The sequence below is a fragment of the Castor canadensis genome, chromosome 8, assembly GCF_047511655.1.
Source record: "Castor canadensis chromosome 8, mCasCan1.hap1v2, whole genome shotgun sequence".
Taxonomy (NCBI): Eukaryota; Metazoa; Chordata; class Mammalia; order Rodentia; family Castoridae; genus Castor; species Castor canadensis.
In genome coordinates this window covers 46,802,202-46,817,397 of record NC_133393.1, presented here as the reverse complement: position 1 = coordinate 46,817,397, position 15,196 = coordinate 46,802,202, and the positions used below count along the sequence as shown (strand labels likewise).

General features: G+C 43.1%; 1 protein-coding gene and 1 non-coding gene across 2 annotated transcripts in view; one reads left to right on the top strand and one right to left on the bottom strand.

Moving 5' to 3' along the window:
* Nucleotides 1-15,196, top strand: part of Bmp6 (bone morphogenetic protein 6) — a 147,377-nt gene that overhangs the window by 61,774 nt on the left and 70,407 nt on the right. The gene's annotated exons all lie outside the window — the stretch shown is intronic.
* Nucleotides 7,055-7,161, bottom strand: LOC141426002 (U6 spliceosomal RNA). The gene has a single exon (XR_012451116.1). It is a non-coding gene; the product is annotated as a U6 spliceosomal RNA (small nuclear RNA).

Sequence of the window (15,196 nt, the reverse complement as noted above, 5' to 3'; positions counted from 1 at the left end):
CTGTGGTTTGGTATAGAGAACAGACAGAATAGAGGGATGGAGTGGGTGGGCATCCCCACAAAGAAGCTATTTTTAAGGGCTAAGGTTGTGGCTTAAGTGATAGAGTACCTGCCTAGCAAGCATGAGGCCCTGAGTTCAGTCTACCCCGTGCCAGGCACGGTGGTGCATGTCTATAATCTCAGCTACTTGGGAGGCAGAGATAGGAGGATAACGGTCCAAGGGGCTGGGACAGGGGAGGTGGTTCAAGAAGTAGAGTGCCTGCCTACAGGCCTTGAGTTCAAGCCAAAGAGCTACTCCCCTCACCTCAAAGTTATTTTAGTAGCTAGATGGGGTAAAGGTGGTATCTTGAATGACAAAGAGGAAGGAGAGAGTAGATGAATCTGAGCGAGATTTAGGAAGGGAACTAGCAGGATGTAGCAGCAGATAAGATAGGAAGGGGACTGTGAAATGGTATATATCTATACCAGAGCACCATGACAGAGTGTTCTCCACAGAGATGGGGAGCTCTGGGAGCCCCCACATCAGGCTGGTGGGGAGATGGTGATTTTGTTCATGCTCATGTCGATTGGGGGATATATTTTAGAAGGGGGAATTGTCAACTTGGGATCAGTGGATAGCATTCCAGAGGCTGCAGAAGAGAGGTGGGTAGGGAAGGGCTTGGTGATCAGTGTGTGCAAAGTAACTGATGAGGTGACTGAATATGGGAATGGAGGACAGGAAAGGCCCAGCACTGATCATGGAAAAGAAGTCTCTGAGAGGAGCAGCTAGGGAGGTAGGAGGAAAACCAGAGCATCAGGGTATGTCAAGAGGGAGAGATGGATTCACAGTTTCAAGAGCTTAGACAGGCAAAGTGAACATCCCTTATCTGAAGTGCTGTGGTCCAGAAGGCTTTCAGCTTTTGGATACTTTGAGATTTTGAAATAGTCACACACATATATTGAAATACCTTGGGGATGGTGTGTTCAAGTCTGAACATAAAATTTGTCTCATACACATCTTATACACATAGCCTGAAGGCAATTTTGTGCAATATTTTTAATATTTGAAATACAGTTTGTGTACATTGAACACATTTTGGCAGTCACCCATCCTGTGAGATTAGGAACTTTCCACTTATAGGGTCATATCAGTGCTCAAAAAGTTACTGACTTTGAAGCACTTTGGATTTTGGGATTAGGGATGCTCAACCTTTCTAAGAACTTGAAATTGGCTCCTGAGTTTTGCAACATGGAGGTTGGTGATAATTGGGGTTCACTGGTGTGAGAAGACAAGGGAGACGGAGGGGTCAGCTTGCATGAAATCTGGCTGGGAGGGGGAGGAGCACAAAGGCCAGCACTGCCGAGGGTGGAGGGACCAAGGGAGTTTGGTGACAGTGGAGAGGGCTTTGACCATGTTCAAATGTCCCAGGGAGGGACCCAGCTGAGAGGGAGCGGCTGACTCTCGAGACAGACTAGATGATTTGAGAGTATAAAGTGGAAAATCATCGTTGTCATCATCAGATGACTGTGAAAACTGAGATAACATGGAGAGTGTGTGGAACAATCCATGCTCCTGCTCTCCAGGGCATTGTCACTGGATCCTTTCCAAGTCGCCTCTTACTTTCTGTATATAGAAAAATGGTTTCTTTTTGTCCACATGCTCTCTAATCTCCTTTGAAACTCAAGGTTTTTTTTTTTTTGTCTAAGTGGTTGTAAGTATTCTTCAGCAATTGGGTTATGTCATCTTTCATGTTCTGTGGAAATGTGAGGTGCTACTATTTCTAATCTTCTTTGTATTTCATACAAAAACTGAAAATGTTCTTTCCTTCTCAACTTCCTTTTGTGATTGTTGATTTTTTTTTCATTCCATCATAAAATTCATGATTTATCTTCTTGAACCTCCCTTGCTTATTATTATCTAAATCCATCTTATTTATTTCTTTAGTGCCAGTTTCTGGTTAAAGTGAACTGGCCAGTTTTTTATATTTCTTTACTTATTTTTTTATTTTTGGTGTGACTGGGGTTTGAACTCAGGGTGTCATACTTGCAAAGCAGGTGCTGTACTACTTGAGCCACACCTCTAGTCCATTTTTGCTTTAGTTATTTTTGGAGATGGGAGTCTTCCAAACTATTTGCCTGACCTGGCCTTGTATTGTGATCCTCCCAATCTCAGCCTCAGCTTCCCAAGTAGTTAAGAATAGAGGTTGTGAGCCACCAGCCTCACTGAATTGGCTGTCTTTAAGTAGAGCTTGATGGGTCTGTGTGTGACAATAAAGGGTTCATATTTTTATCATAAGTGTTACTGGGAAATAGAGCTTTTCTGTGCTGGGATAAAGTTTTAAAATTCATGTCTCAATTCAGATTTTTTTTTCCCAGAGATCCTTCTTTTTTTTTAAATGAAATGATCTCATTTGGTGAAATTTACTTTTTCTTGCAAAATCCTTTGGACTTTAAATGATAAGTGTTTTCTATGAGTATATGTAAAGATCAAACACAAAAGAGAAGAAAGTGTAGTAAATTGATCTTGGCCACACTTGGAAGTCTTCTCACTTCACAGATGCTGAGCCAGAGCTCATAGGAGCAGCTGAGAGGAGGAGGGGCTGGTTGTCCCCACCGAGGTTGGTCACCTCCCGCCTTGGGATTGCATGCAGAATGATTTTCTTCTTCATCCAGACTTGGCTCCAGACTTGCTGCAGGAATAAAGGAAGATTTTGTATTTATTCCATTCTGACAAGTCCCTAGAACCTTTCCTAGTTAGTAAGTACGGTACAGATGGAATGTCCCTTATCCAAAATGCTTGGGACCAGGTGTGTTTCAAACGTTGAAGTTTTCCTGATTTTGGAATATTTGCGTAGAAATGATGCATCTTGGGGATGGGACCCAAATCTAAACACAAAATTCATTCATGTTTTTTACACACCTTATAAATACCCTGGTGGTGATTTTATCCAACATTTTCATGGTAATTTTTTAAAAAGGATATTTGATTTGTGGTTAGTTGAATCCCAGGATGAGGAATCCATTGGTACAGAGGACTGATTGCACTAAGTTCTTTCTTTTTTTCTTTTAATACTAGTTTTTATTAGCATACATTAATAGTGCAAGGGGGTTTCATTGTGATAATTCCATAGATAGTGTACTTTGAACAAGTTCACGCCCTTTAGTATATTCTTTTAATCCCTCTCTCTCCTCCCCCTCCCTTTTTCAAATAGTGTTTGATGAGTTTCATTATGCTCTCTTCTTATATATAACATACTTCCATACTTTTCATCCCCAAGTAACCCCCCCTTCCTGACTTTTTGAAGTACTGGGGTTTGAACTCAGAGCCTTATGCTCTACCACTTGAGCCACAACACCAGCCCAATTTTATGCATTATTGTTGATAATTTTGTGCACAAAAAAAGTTTCATGGTATGGAATTTTCCACTTGTGGCATCAAATCTGCACTCAGAAAGTTTTCAGTTTTGGAGCCTTTTTGATTTGGGAGGCTCAACCTGTCCTTGCAAACCTGGAAGAGTAGTCATGGAGATGAGAAAGTTGAGATGAATTCTGGAGAAAACTGAGCCCTACACCCATCCCAAACACCTGTTCTAGATAGCTGGAGGGGAACCGTTGAAGTTTAAGTGTACAATGAATGGTACACCTCTTCTTGTGACACTCTGCTACCTGCCAGTGCTATCAGAAGGAAACAGATAACAGGTCTACTGACTTAGGTGCGCTTCCAAAAATGCTGTTAAAATGCATAAAATTATCGCTAAAATGAATAAATACATAGAGTTGAGAAAGCGATGACTCATTCATTTCTCTCCATTTCTTTTTCCTGTGTCACAACATCGAGTGCTTGCTCTTTGCTCCCTTGGTAAGTCAGAAGAGAGTTCGTGGATATGTGAGGTTCAGAATTGCTGGACGCTTAGTAAAATCATTGCGTCTTAGCTCGTGATTTTGCACTGTGATTGTCTTTTGAGCCGTGCTAGGCTGGGAAAGGCCTCTTTCACTGACGTCGTGGGCGAATGGCCTTCCTAAGCTATTGACAGACTAAATGGAGGTCATGCGACACGATGATCTTCTTAAAGTCTTACCATGTCTGCTGCTGGCAGGAGCACGTGGAGATCTCATACTTTGTTGTGTCTTACAGACTCCATTTGCCTTTTAAAAAGTCTGTTTATGGAGGGGGAGGATATGGCTGAAAAAACACTCGTACATAAAACAGCTGCTAAGCGAATCTCCACACACTGAGATCAAGAGGACATGAAGAAATATGTCCTTCCAAGGACCCTTTTGCCAACTTGGAGCCTCCATCAAAAAATAAATACAGCCACACTACAAGTTTCTGGTAACTTAGTTACTAAAAAATAAATTGAGCTACTTAGACCCTTGAACCTTGATTTAAAAAAAAAAAATCTCTGAATTCTATTGCAGTGATGCAAAGGAAGCCAAAGAAGCAGAATGTTTCTTTGCCCTTTTATTAACTGATGTACTGCCCCCCCCACCCCCCACAAAGAGTCTTGAAAATGCACGAGACAGAAGCACAGGCTTCCTTAGCAGATGAAGACATGTCTTCATTCTCTAAACATCATCTCCGATAAGAAAAGATGACCTGATGGTCTAGCTTCCTCTGGCCTTACTCATTTCTCTGTGGCTTGCCATAGTTGGAGAACCTTGTGCTCAATGGCACCAGGAAGGTTAGACACTCCCCCATGATGGCACCTTTGGATGCATCCCTTCTGTGACTTCCTGGAACACCTCGGGATTTATTGCCTGTGGTATCTGCTGTTGCCCTCTGAGTGTTGTTTCTGAAGAAAGAGGCCCCTGTAAATCCTCTTGGTCACACTTGGAGCATTCTGATTGTGTGCTACAGATGTTTTACAATTTATTTCCAAACAGCTGTTTTTCCCTTCTTTAGTCTGTTTTTCTTTCCTTTTTCTTATTTTTACCTACATTCCCTCCAGAAACCTTTTAGCTCTCATCCTTGGCAAAGCTCCCTTAGTAGAAGTTTCACATTCCATGCCTGATGTGCTCCTCAGGTGCACCTGTTCCTAGAGGCAGCCATCAGCCCAACAGACTGCTGTTCTGAGAGTGGGAAGTAGTTTTGTGTATGTGGATCAAAACTGTGTAGTCAATCAGCCCAGAATGACAGCCCCAGTGACAAGCGAGCTATGCCTAGAGTTTAATGAGACAACACAGAAAGTAGGAAAAGCAGTGGTTTATAATTGACAATGCTCACTTCAAGCATCAGGTAGGAGAGCCCCATGAAGATGACATGGTGCTGGGTCATGGGAATAATTTAAGAACATAACAATTTGGCAGTCCGCTCCCCTTCACACTCCCCCAGCAGCCAGCTGTCCAAATCCTTGACCTTTACAGGTATGAAAAGGAGGAAGAATTAAGATCCACAGATAATCCTAAAACCTTGGTAATGGCTTTCACTTCCTTCTCCTATGATCCTTTTCTCCACAGGGAGCTAAATTGACTAGTTCAAATTCAGTGTCCTTCTCACTAATCCTCATGAAGAAATTGGGGTGAAGACAAAGTCCAATCAAAGGGGGCAGCATGCTGGCGGCTCATTGCTGTAATCCTAACTGCTCAGGAGGATCATGGTTTGAAGCCAGCCGCAGCCAAAACAAGGCTGGCAGAGTGGCTCAAGTGGTAAGAGTGCCTGCCTAGCAAGCATGAGGCCCTGGGTTCAAACCCCAGTTAGCCAAAAACAAAAACAAAAACAGCTTCAGGAAGGGAAGAGAAGGAACAGGTTTGGAGACCATTCCTTGAATAACTAAGCATTGATTGACTGTTAGTAAAAGGAAAATGTATCTGTATGTCCCTTCAGCAGTTGTCCATATGCAGATACGCCATCTGTGCTGCAAAGTGTGCATGGATTTCTCTTGAAGTGCCTAAGTGAGTCAGCGTCTGAGATGGGAGTCACACCTCTAAAACAGCTATCAAGTATTTAGGGATGAGGTGCTGCAAAGCCATGAGCGTGAAAACAGTCCATGAAGGCGGGCTTGGCCAGCTCTCAAAAATCTTAGACAGTTGCAACACAGTCCTTGGCTCCAATGCTGGATTTTTCCCATTCATGCACTTTTTTGACAGATGGATTGTTGCAGGCTGCGAAAAAGCTCTAGGAGGAATCTGTTAGATTCCTCACTCAGGGCAGGGGGCTGTTTGCTTTGCAACCTTGCTCTTAGCAAGCCCAGGTGCAGTTCACTTTGTGTGGTATACCACTTGGTTACTTCTCAGTGATGGCTGCTCTGTCTGGAAAGGTCAAAGACACACTTAGTGCTGGCATATTTTTATGTTAGGTTGGAATGGACTCTCAATTTACTAAATACTAGACGCTGGTATAACTATTCTGGAATTCGTATTTCTTAACTCCTATGGAATGTTTATTACTTCCATTATAGTAATAAGATTTCTTACTCAGAATCCCACAAAATTAAGTGACCTTGGCATTTCCTTCCTAAAGCTACCCTTTTTGCTGGTGGATGAGTTCACATTCATATTTGGTATCATTGATCCACCTTCAAAATCTACCTATGGTAGATTTTTTGTTTTTTGAGACAGTGTCTCATTATGTACCCCATCATAGCCTTGAACTCATGATCCTCCTGTCCCATAGTATGGGCAATCTTAAAACCAACTGTGCTCATGTCTACTCAAGAAGGTCTTTATAGCCCGTTAGGGGTTCTTATATACTGTCAGGACATGACTGGTAAGTGGACCATGACTCCCGTATGCATGCATGTGGGAGGAACGCGATACTATAAAAATAAAACTGTGTTTTATTTGATTAATTATAAAATAAAATGTACAGTTGGGAAGTTGAAAATGGAAAGAAGGATAAGACTTATGAGGTTATAGTTCACATGAATCTTTGTGTTGAAAATGCATGGATATTCTGACAGGCTGGCAAATGCTCCTTGAGCCTCTTTGTAGCGAGCCACTCCTAACAGTCCCTTCCCAAGTGTCTTGACAACTTCCTTTCTGGAGTACATTGGACTGGTGGTCATTGCCCAGCTTGTGGGGCTCCTTAGGAGACCCCCCCCAACTGACTGCCTTTTATTTATTTATTTATTTATTTATTAAATATGGAACGCTTCACGAATTTGCGTGTCATCCTTGTGCAGGGGTCATGCTAATCTTCTCTGTATCGTTCCAATTTTAGTATATGTGCTGCCAAAGCGAGCACCTGACTGCCTTTTAAAAATGACCCTCTCATCTTTTCAAGATGAAGAATGTTCTTGAGGGTCTGTGATGACCCTGGCCAGCCCACAGGGAGCCCACGGGACTTGGAGACTGGCAGCTTTGCACACCTTCTGCCTGCCTAGGAACAGGGCTGTGAAGTGGGTGGGCTGACTGGTGTCCTGTGTCTGAGGCCCTGGCCTATACCACTCCCATCCTGCTGGGTGGGGCCAGTGTCCATCCCTTCTGTCTGTTCTGAGGACATCCAGCCACATACCTGGTGCTCCTTTCCAGAAGCTGCTTCTGTTATCAGTTGCCACAGTCAGTTCTGAACCTGGGATACTTGCTTTGATGCTGGCTCAAGAAAACACAAAGCAGTGCTTGGTACTCATAGGTCCCTTCCTCCTGCCTGCCCTCCCCCATGACTCTGTTGGAGTTTTTCTAACATCTGATTCCTCCACCTCTTCCTGCCTCACAAACCCCTCTCCTCATTCCTTTGCATGTTCAAGGGCACCCTGACTGCTTATTCTGCCTCCCTCTCCCATCACCTCTTGCAGTCACTGCTTCTTGACCCTTAGTGTCAACATCTTTGGGCTCTGCCTTTGGTCTGCTCTGCCTATTAATCTTTGCTGTTACCTCAATTCGTCCCAAGGCTTCAGTGGTCACTGAGCTGTTGTCTCTTAACCACACACACCCACACTCTCCCCCTGCTCACCCAAATGCCCCTCAAACATCACTACTTGGAAGTCCCAGGAGCCCCTCAAATTTAGCATGCAGGGAAACTTATTTCCATATGTTCCCAAATCTGCAACTTTTTTTGTGTTCTCTGTCCAGTGCAGGGTGGGTCTGTGCATTCAGCTTCCTAAGCCTGCCACAGGGCACCATCTTAAATTCCTTCCTTTCCCTCACTCCTCTACTCCCCATTTCAGTGGCTTGGTCATGGTCATATCAGTCCTCCCTCCTTCATAAGTTTCTCATTTATCATTATTTTTATCCTTCTCCAACCTTTTACTTCCTGCTTAAGCTTCAATACCCTGGAATACTTTTTTGGACCTACAAGGTTCTTGTACCAGTCAGAGAAGCAGAACCAAACAGATGGAGAGATGCACAGTACTTTACTTAAGGAATTGCTTCATGTAATTGTGGGGCCAACAGTTCCAGATCTGCAGGACAGGCTGGCAGCTGTAAACTCAGGTAGGAGTCGATGCTGTAGTCTTACGGTAGAAGTTCCTCTTACCTGAGAAACCTCTGTTTTAACTCTTAAGGTCTTCAACTGATCGGGTAGGCCCCACCCACCTTATCAAGGGCATTCTTCACTTCAGCTCCACTGAGTGTAGGTGTTAATGTCCTGTACAGAACATCTCAGCAACACCTAGATGAGTGTCATCAGTGGGGACTATATAGCCTATGTGGGTTGGCACGGAAAACTGACTTCACAGAATTAGACTCTGTGCTCATCTGCTCTATCCATCTGGACTGTGGGCAGGGATTGTGTCTTGTCCACTTGATGCCCACATAAAATAGGAGTATATATGACAATGATATGTCAGCATATGTTCCTCAGTTGCCGCAAATGTACTCTCTGGTGTGTGGAAGGGAAGGGAGTCAGGAGAAATCTCTGTACCTTTTGCTCAGATTTCTGTGAACTTGAAAGTGCTCTAAGCAAGCCACAGGAGGTTCAAACTCATTTAGGAAGTTCACCAGTTTCTAAGAGGTTAGGTGAGAAGAATGTGCCTGCCCTTGGTTGCCACCTTTCCAGGACTGAGCACGTGGATGTAGGTTTTCCCATCTTATCCCTAGGCACTGCCTATAATTATAATGAGATACCTGAAAAAGAAAAAGGTGCTGAGCATGGTGGCACACTTATGCAATCCTAGCATTCAGGACCCAGAGGCAGGAGGATCATGAACTTGAGGCCAGCCTAGGTTACATAGTAACACCCTGTCCCCCCACCAAAAAGTTATCTAGATCACAGTTTAGCTTTGGAGGCTAAGTCCAAGATTGGTTGGCTCTATTGATACAGCCTCTGTTGAAGACCCCCTTGGCTGGGTGGCATCATAATGGTAGGGGCACATGGGAGAGAAATCACAAGAAAGGAGAAGAGCCAGTTTCACTCTCTAACAACTTGAGAACTAACTCAGAGGTCCCATGGGAACTGCTTTCATCCCTCTCCTAGGGCAATGTGTCTAATTGCCTCCCACTAGGGCCAGCTCTTAATGGTCCCTTTGCTTTTCAGCATGACCACACTGAAGACCAGGCTTCCAACATGTAAACCTTTGGGGAACAAACCACATCCAAACCATAGACCCCAGTCACCTAATCCAGGCCAGCATCTGTTGCTGTCACCTTTCAAGGCCTTTTCAGAGCACCTGGCTGTACTTCAGCTAATTTCATTCTTCGGCTCATGGGAAAATAACAGCATTCTCCCCCACTCTCTGGGGCCTCCATTCTCCATGGCCTTCCCAGTCACTCAGGCAGCCACTTCTGTTCTGCCCCTCAGTGCTGTGGGCTGTTGCTGTCTCCCTGAGCTCTCAGGACAGGATCTGCAGCCCTATTTGGATGTTCTGTCACTTTCATTTCCAAGCCTTCCTGAGGGCCAAAGTCATCCTCAGAGCCCCATGTCAGTGTTGCTTTTCTTTCTTGTTCTCTATGACCCTTTTGGGTGTCCAGAGAGTGGAGGGAGGGTCACCTGATCCAGTGGATGCTCTATCAAAGCTATTAATTATGAAATGGTCCTGAAAAGCCTTAAAGTTGGGCTTTTCAGTTCTCTTTGTTCTGCTGTTATGATTTCTCTTTGGAATAATGGTTGCTTCATGTCACAGAGCCCAAATGGAAGAGTCACAGGCTAAAGAGAAGACAGTGAAGGGCACAAGAAAATAGCACATTGTCGATAACTCCGTAAACTTGCCACATTTATAAACACCCTTAGGATATCAAATTCTCACCCTGTGGGAAGACAAGGAAATGAGGTTCAGAGATTCAGAAGACCTCATACTTGCCCAGGGTTATAAGTGCTAGGACAAGGATTTGGACATGGGACTGTCTGACTTTACTGTGCCATAAAAAGAGACCATTCTCCTGGGGACACATGAGAGGGTGTGAAGAGAACCATTTGTAGTATCTTGTAACTCAGGAAAGGTTTTCCCTACTCTACAAAGAAAATTTTCCAGACCTTAGGCTCCAAATATTGTCTAGGGAAATAGAAGAGTTCTTTTCAGAGCCAAGCACCAGTATCTGACACCTGTAATCCTAGCTACTCAGGAAGATTACAGTTTGAAGCCAGCACCGGGCAAATAGTTTCTAGGACCCTATCTTGGAAAAAAACCATCACAAACAAGGGCTAGCAGAGTAGCTCAGGCATTGAGAACACCTGCCTAGCAAGCATGAGGCCCTGAGTTCAAACCCCAGTGCTGCCAAAAAAAGTCCTTTTCAGGAAACATGTTTTGTTTCAGTGTTTATTAAACTGCAAGCTGCATGATAAAGAAAAAAAAAGTACAGTTGAACGTCTCTTCTTTGTCAAGCACTGGAGATAAAGCACCTGATGTGGGCATGGATTGGCCACACAGTGGGAGTGAAACTGAGTCCCTATGTCTATAACTTTCCATGGGGAGAAACATGAAGGCAGGAGATTTTTTCGTTTTGTTTTGAGACAGGGTTCATGATATAGCCCAAGCTGACCTCAAACTTGTGATCCTCCTGCCTTTTCCTCCCCAGTGCTGGGATTATGAGTGTGCATCACTACACCCAGCAGGCAATTTTAATTTATACCCAAGATTTCAAGAGATGCACACAGGGGCAACAGAAGCCCCAAGGAGCAACCCCAGCTTGAACTGATGGTTGGGCTGGGTTCCCAAAGTCCTAATAAAAGGAGACTTGGTCCACGCAGATGATCTAGAGGATGCGATTGGAGGCAGAGGAGGTGAAAGAATGAAGCCACAAAGTGGCAAAGCTGCCCTGACACTCAGGAATCTCCAACACAGGAAGATGTGGCCAAAAAAGCAAGGTCCATGTTGTAAAGGGCTAGTTAGTTATGAAGGCATTTAGATTCAACCTTGTAGCTGATGCCAAGCCACTAAAGCAATTTAATCAGTGCTGTGACCCAACTGTGTTTGAAGATACACTGCTGGGGAGCAGTGAGGAGAGTGTAGGATAGACCTAGGAGATGGGAAGCCATCCAGAGTGTCACCCAGCAGAGAGATGAGGGCCTGGGCTAGGGTAGTGATGGTGCAGGTGGAGAGCTGAAGACGATGTCACAAAGTACCACAGAGGTCCAGTTGGTGGGACTTAGCACTGAATGGAAAAGATGGGAAGTTAGAGATGACTCCCAGGCACTGGTCTTGAGTGTGTCACTGAATGGTGGTGCCTCAGAAAATGATAGAGAGCAGTAGGTTTAAAGGAAGATGATGACTTCAGTTTGACATGCTGAGTTTAAGGGACCCTTGGGAGAGCTCAAATAAGCATTTGGAATCATTTGTATGAAATGGAAACGACTGCCAATCATTTGGATGAAAGGTCAAAGCTAGAGGTATAGGATCTGCTATATAACCTGGAGCTGTCGCTCTGTAAGAGTGGGTGAGATCCCCTGGGGGGGAATACCTACAGTAAAAATGAGGTAGTTCCTCGGATAGATTAATAAGCCATGATGAAGAGGATCCTGGGAAGGAGGCAGAATGGAATCAGAAGTGTGCAGAATCCCAAGATGGAAGGATGCCTTTGGGATCAATAATGATGCATTACCCATAGAGGTCTTGAAAAGAAAAGAATTTCTCTGTATTTCTAGGTCCCGGGAGCTCCTTGGTGGCCTGGGGGAGGAATGTTTTGGCAGATTTAGTGAGTACAAAGCCAGAATGAAGCCATGGTGGCGGAGAGGACTTGGTCCTGTTGTAGGAAAGTCCCTTCTGTGCTGGGTGGGAACGTTGCATTAAGCCATGTTAAATGGCATTTCCCGTCCTCAGACATAGGAATATTAGGTCTGGGCTTTGTCTTGGTGCTGGAATATCTGAGCTAAATTTTCCTACTTCCTTACCAGGTATACAATGGATATTCTGTGTAAAGAAAAATAAATTATCTGTATGTCTTGAATGTCTTAAGCTTAGAGTTCATAGTGAAGAAGTTTCTATTTTGCCAGAGAAATCCATTTTTAAATAATGTTGCTTTAGCATAACTCATCTTTATACTATTTAGTATATAATCAATACATAATGGAATTTTAGTTTTATTTCAAGATTTACTCTGTAAACTAAAGTAGATTTTTTGTAAATGAAAGAAGGTTGCTGGATTCAAAATAGAATGAAATATTTATATTTGGGAATTAGTGAAATAGTTCAGGAGATAGTCATTTAATTCAGAGCTATCTGAATCTTTCTGAATACTCAGCTCCATTTTATAGCTATCAGCACAGTATTAAACTCATAAAAAGAACTAAATACCCTGTTTTGGTATGGATTGGGGCTTATTTTTATTATGTGTCAATTTAAATGTAAAATTCTGGATCCAAGTCTCCTCCTCTTTAAAGAATACTTTATTAAGTACCACCTCTTCAGAGTATGTTTCAATGTCGACTAACCAATCTAGTGAAGTGTTTGGTAAAGCAACAGGAAACTTTGCAGTAACTACAACAAATATACATCGTCACACTCTTTGTGGAGATGACACACTGGAAACTTCAGGTGGTGCTTACTTTAAAATGTATGCTCTATTTAACGTGTCCCTACGTTCTCAGTCTCCAAAATAAATCTAGCACAGGCAGCACCACCCCCCTGCCATCCACTATACAAAACATGGGCTGTTGCAAATCCCAAGCAATGAAGTGGATAGTCATTTCAACTTTCTTTTGGCATCTAATGCTAAGGCGCTACTATTTTAATAAGTGATGTATTTTAATCTTAATAAGCACCTAAGAATTCATTGAGTGAAAAGTTAAGGTTAGCAATTGACCTTGGCAAACTGATGCTTATAAATTATATCAATGTGAAATTGGATTTTAGTTAAGAAATAAGAGTGGGTGTTGAGAGGGAATAATAAACCATCAAACTGCAAATAGTAACATTTCATCACACCACTGTTCTCATTGGACATTATTCACAAGTGTACCTTTGATTTATTTTTCTCTCTGGGTCTGTAAATCTCTTTCTTGGAGTGCAAACTGTATGAGTAGTAAGTTCCATGTGCCAGGAGATGGCTTGGTTCATCTCTTAGACTTTGACTTTATTAAATACAGCAACAAAAAGTATAGATCTATGCAAGTCTTAGAGAACTTTAACATGGAAAAATATTTTAAGGGGATTTCTACATTTCAATTTTATGTGTATTTGGTTTTTGCTAGATGGTCTTCTCTATGATAATTTGTTCCATCATGATGCATTGAGAATGTATAAACTAACAATAAAAAAGATCAGACATATCCGTTGACCCATCTGTCTCCTGGGATGGGATGACTTCTGCCTGCCATTGTATAGTGGCCCTTGTACTTCTCTTGCATTCTTCCTTGATGCTATTATGCTTCTGGAACTCTCTGTCTAATCTTGGACTGTCAACTAGTTGTCTTGATTGAGTGATGTATCAAGGAGACCAAGTCTTGGATTTAATAATGACAAAAAAATCCCCCCGTATTTTACCTAAGTATGTATCACTGTATAGTCCATTAGGTTTCTTACATTTGAAGGCCATAATAGGCTGTGCATACCCTTAGGCCAAGTCAGTCAAGTCCTTGCTATGTGTCATGGGTTAGAACCAGATGCAAGGCCAGAGGATGAGGATTCTGGGACCCACAGGAACCCCATGGATGATCGGGGCCACTGTCCTCAACCTCAAGAGAATGAACTTGAGGCCCAAGGAGGCCCAGTTCCTGTGCAGTCCACGGTTTCTGAGAGCTGGTGCTGGATGTCCACTTCAGTACACGTGCTCTTCTTGGTACAGTGTGTGTGGATGTCTCAGCACATTGTTGTTGTAAACAAACAAAAACATACCAACTTAGGGTTCACGTTCACATGTTCCCAGGTTGTATTTTTCTGTTACCAAACCCAGTGACATTCTGTCAGTACCACTCAGCTAGAGGGTGATCAGATCTTCTACACTCCCACACTGTACCATGTATTGTGCTAAGGGTGAGGGAACAAGGACGATCATCCACCTGTTAATAGGAAATATTCAAACTAGCTCTTGGCCTCCACACCTTAGGTAGCATGAGGAAGATGATCTATAAATGAATTTCATTAGATTCAGACTTTACAAGAACCACCTCAGGAACCTGAGAAACTCATGCCAGGGTTAGAGGTGACTTTATCTCACAGACTCCATGGCTAGGTGCCTGAGCTCTACAGGGGAACTGAGAACGTGGTCAGCACTGGGCCTCTGGCAGGCGGAGAAAGATTGGATCATCTCATTACATCATTTTTAATTATTACCTCTTGACCTCATTCACTCACTTTCTCTCACCACACCATGTACTGATTTTAATTGGTCAGTAGCCGGAGAGTAACAAGCTTACTCCAACTTTCCAACACAGAGCATGAAAGCTTGGGCTACTGCAGAGGTTTTGGATGGGGGAATCTGGCCTAGACTCCAAAGCAGGCAGAAAGGAGAGGGCGGTCTGTTCAACACAATAACCTCACTTGAAGGCCTGAGTGCCAAGCTAATTTGTTAAAATTACTACACTCAGTTCTCAGTTATCCCTTTCAAGGATTATTCATGTTGGGGATTGTCAACTGTCACCAAGTCTCAGCTAATCAAAGCAGGGGACAGGGACAGAGGCAAAAATCAGTAATTGTGTATAAAATGGGATTTAGAGAAGTTCAGTGACTTGGATTAATGTAGGAAAGGCCTGTTGAGATTGTTAAAGAGACTGAAGTTAGGAATTTTTTTCCCAAAGGACTATTTGATTCTAGGTGATTAGTGTGCAAGTTACCTGTGTTTTCTGGATCTCAAATTTTCCCTGTAAATCAGGATAGACCACAATGAAATTTAAGGTCTTTTCATGCCAACATTCTATAAGTGCAGGCACTTACTTTAGGACACCTGCAATAAACTGGGGTTGAGCTAGC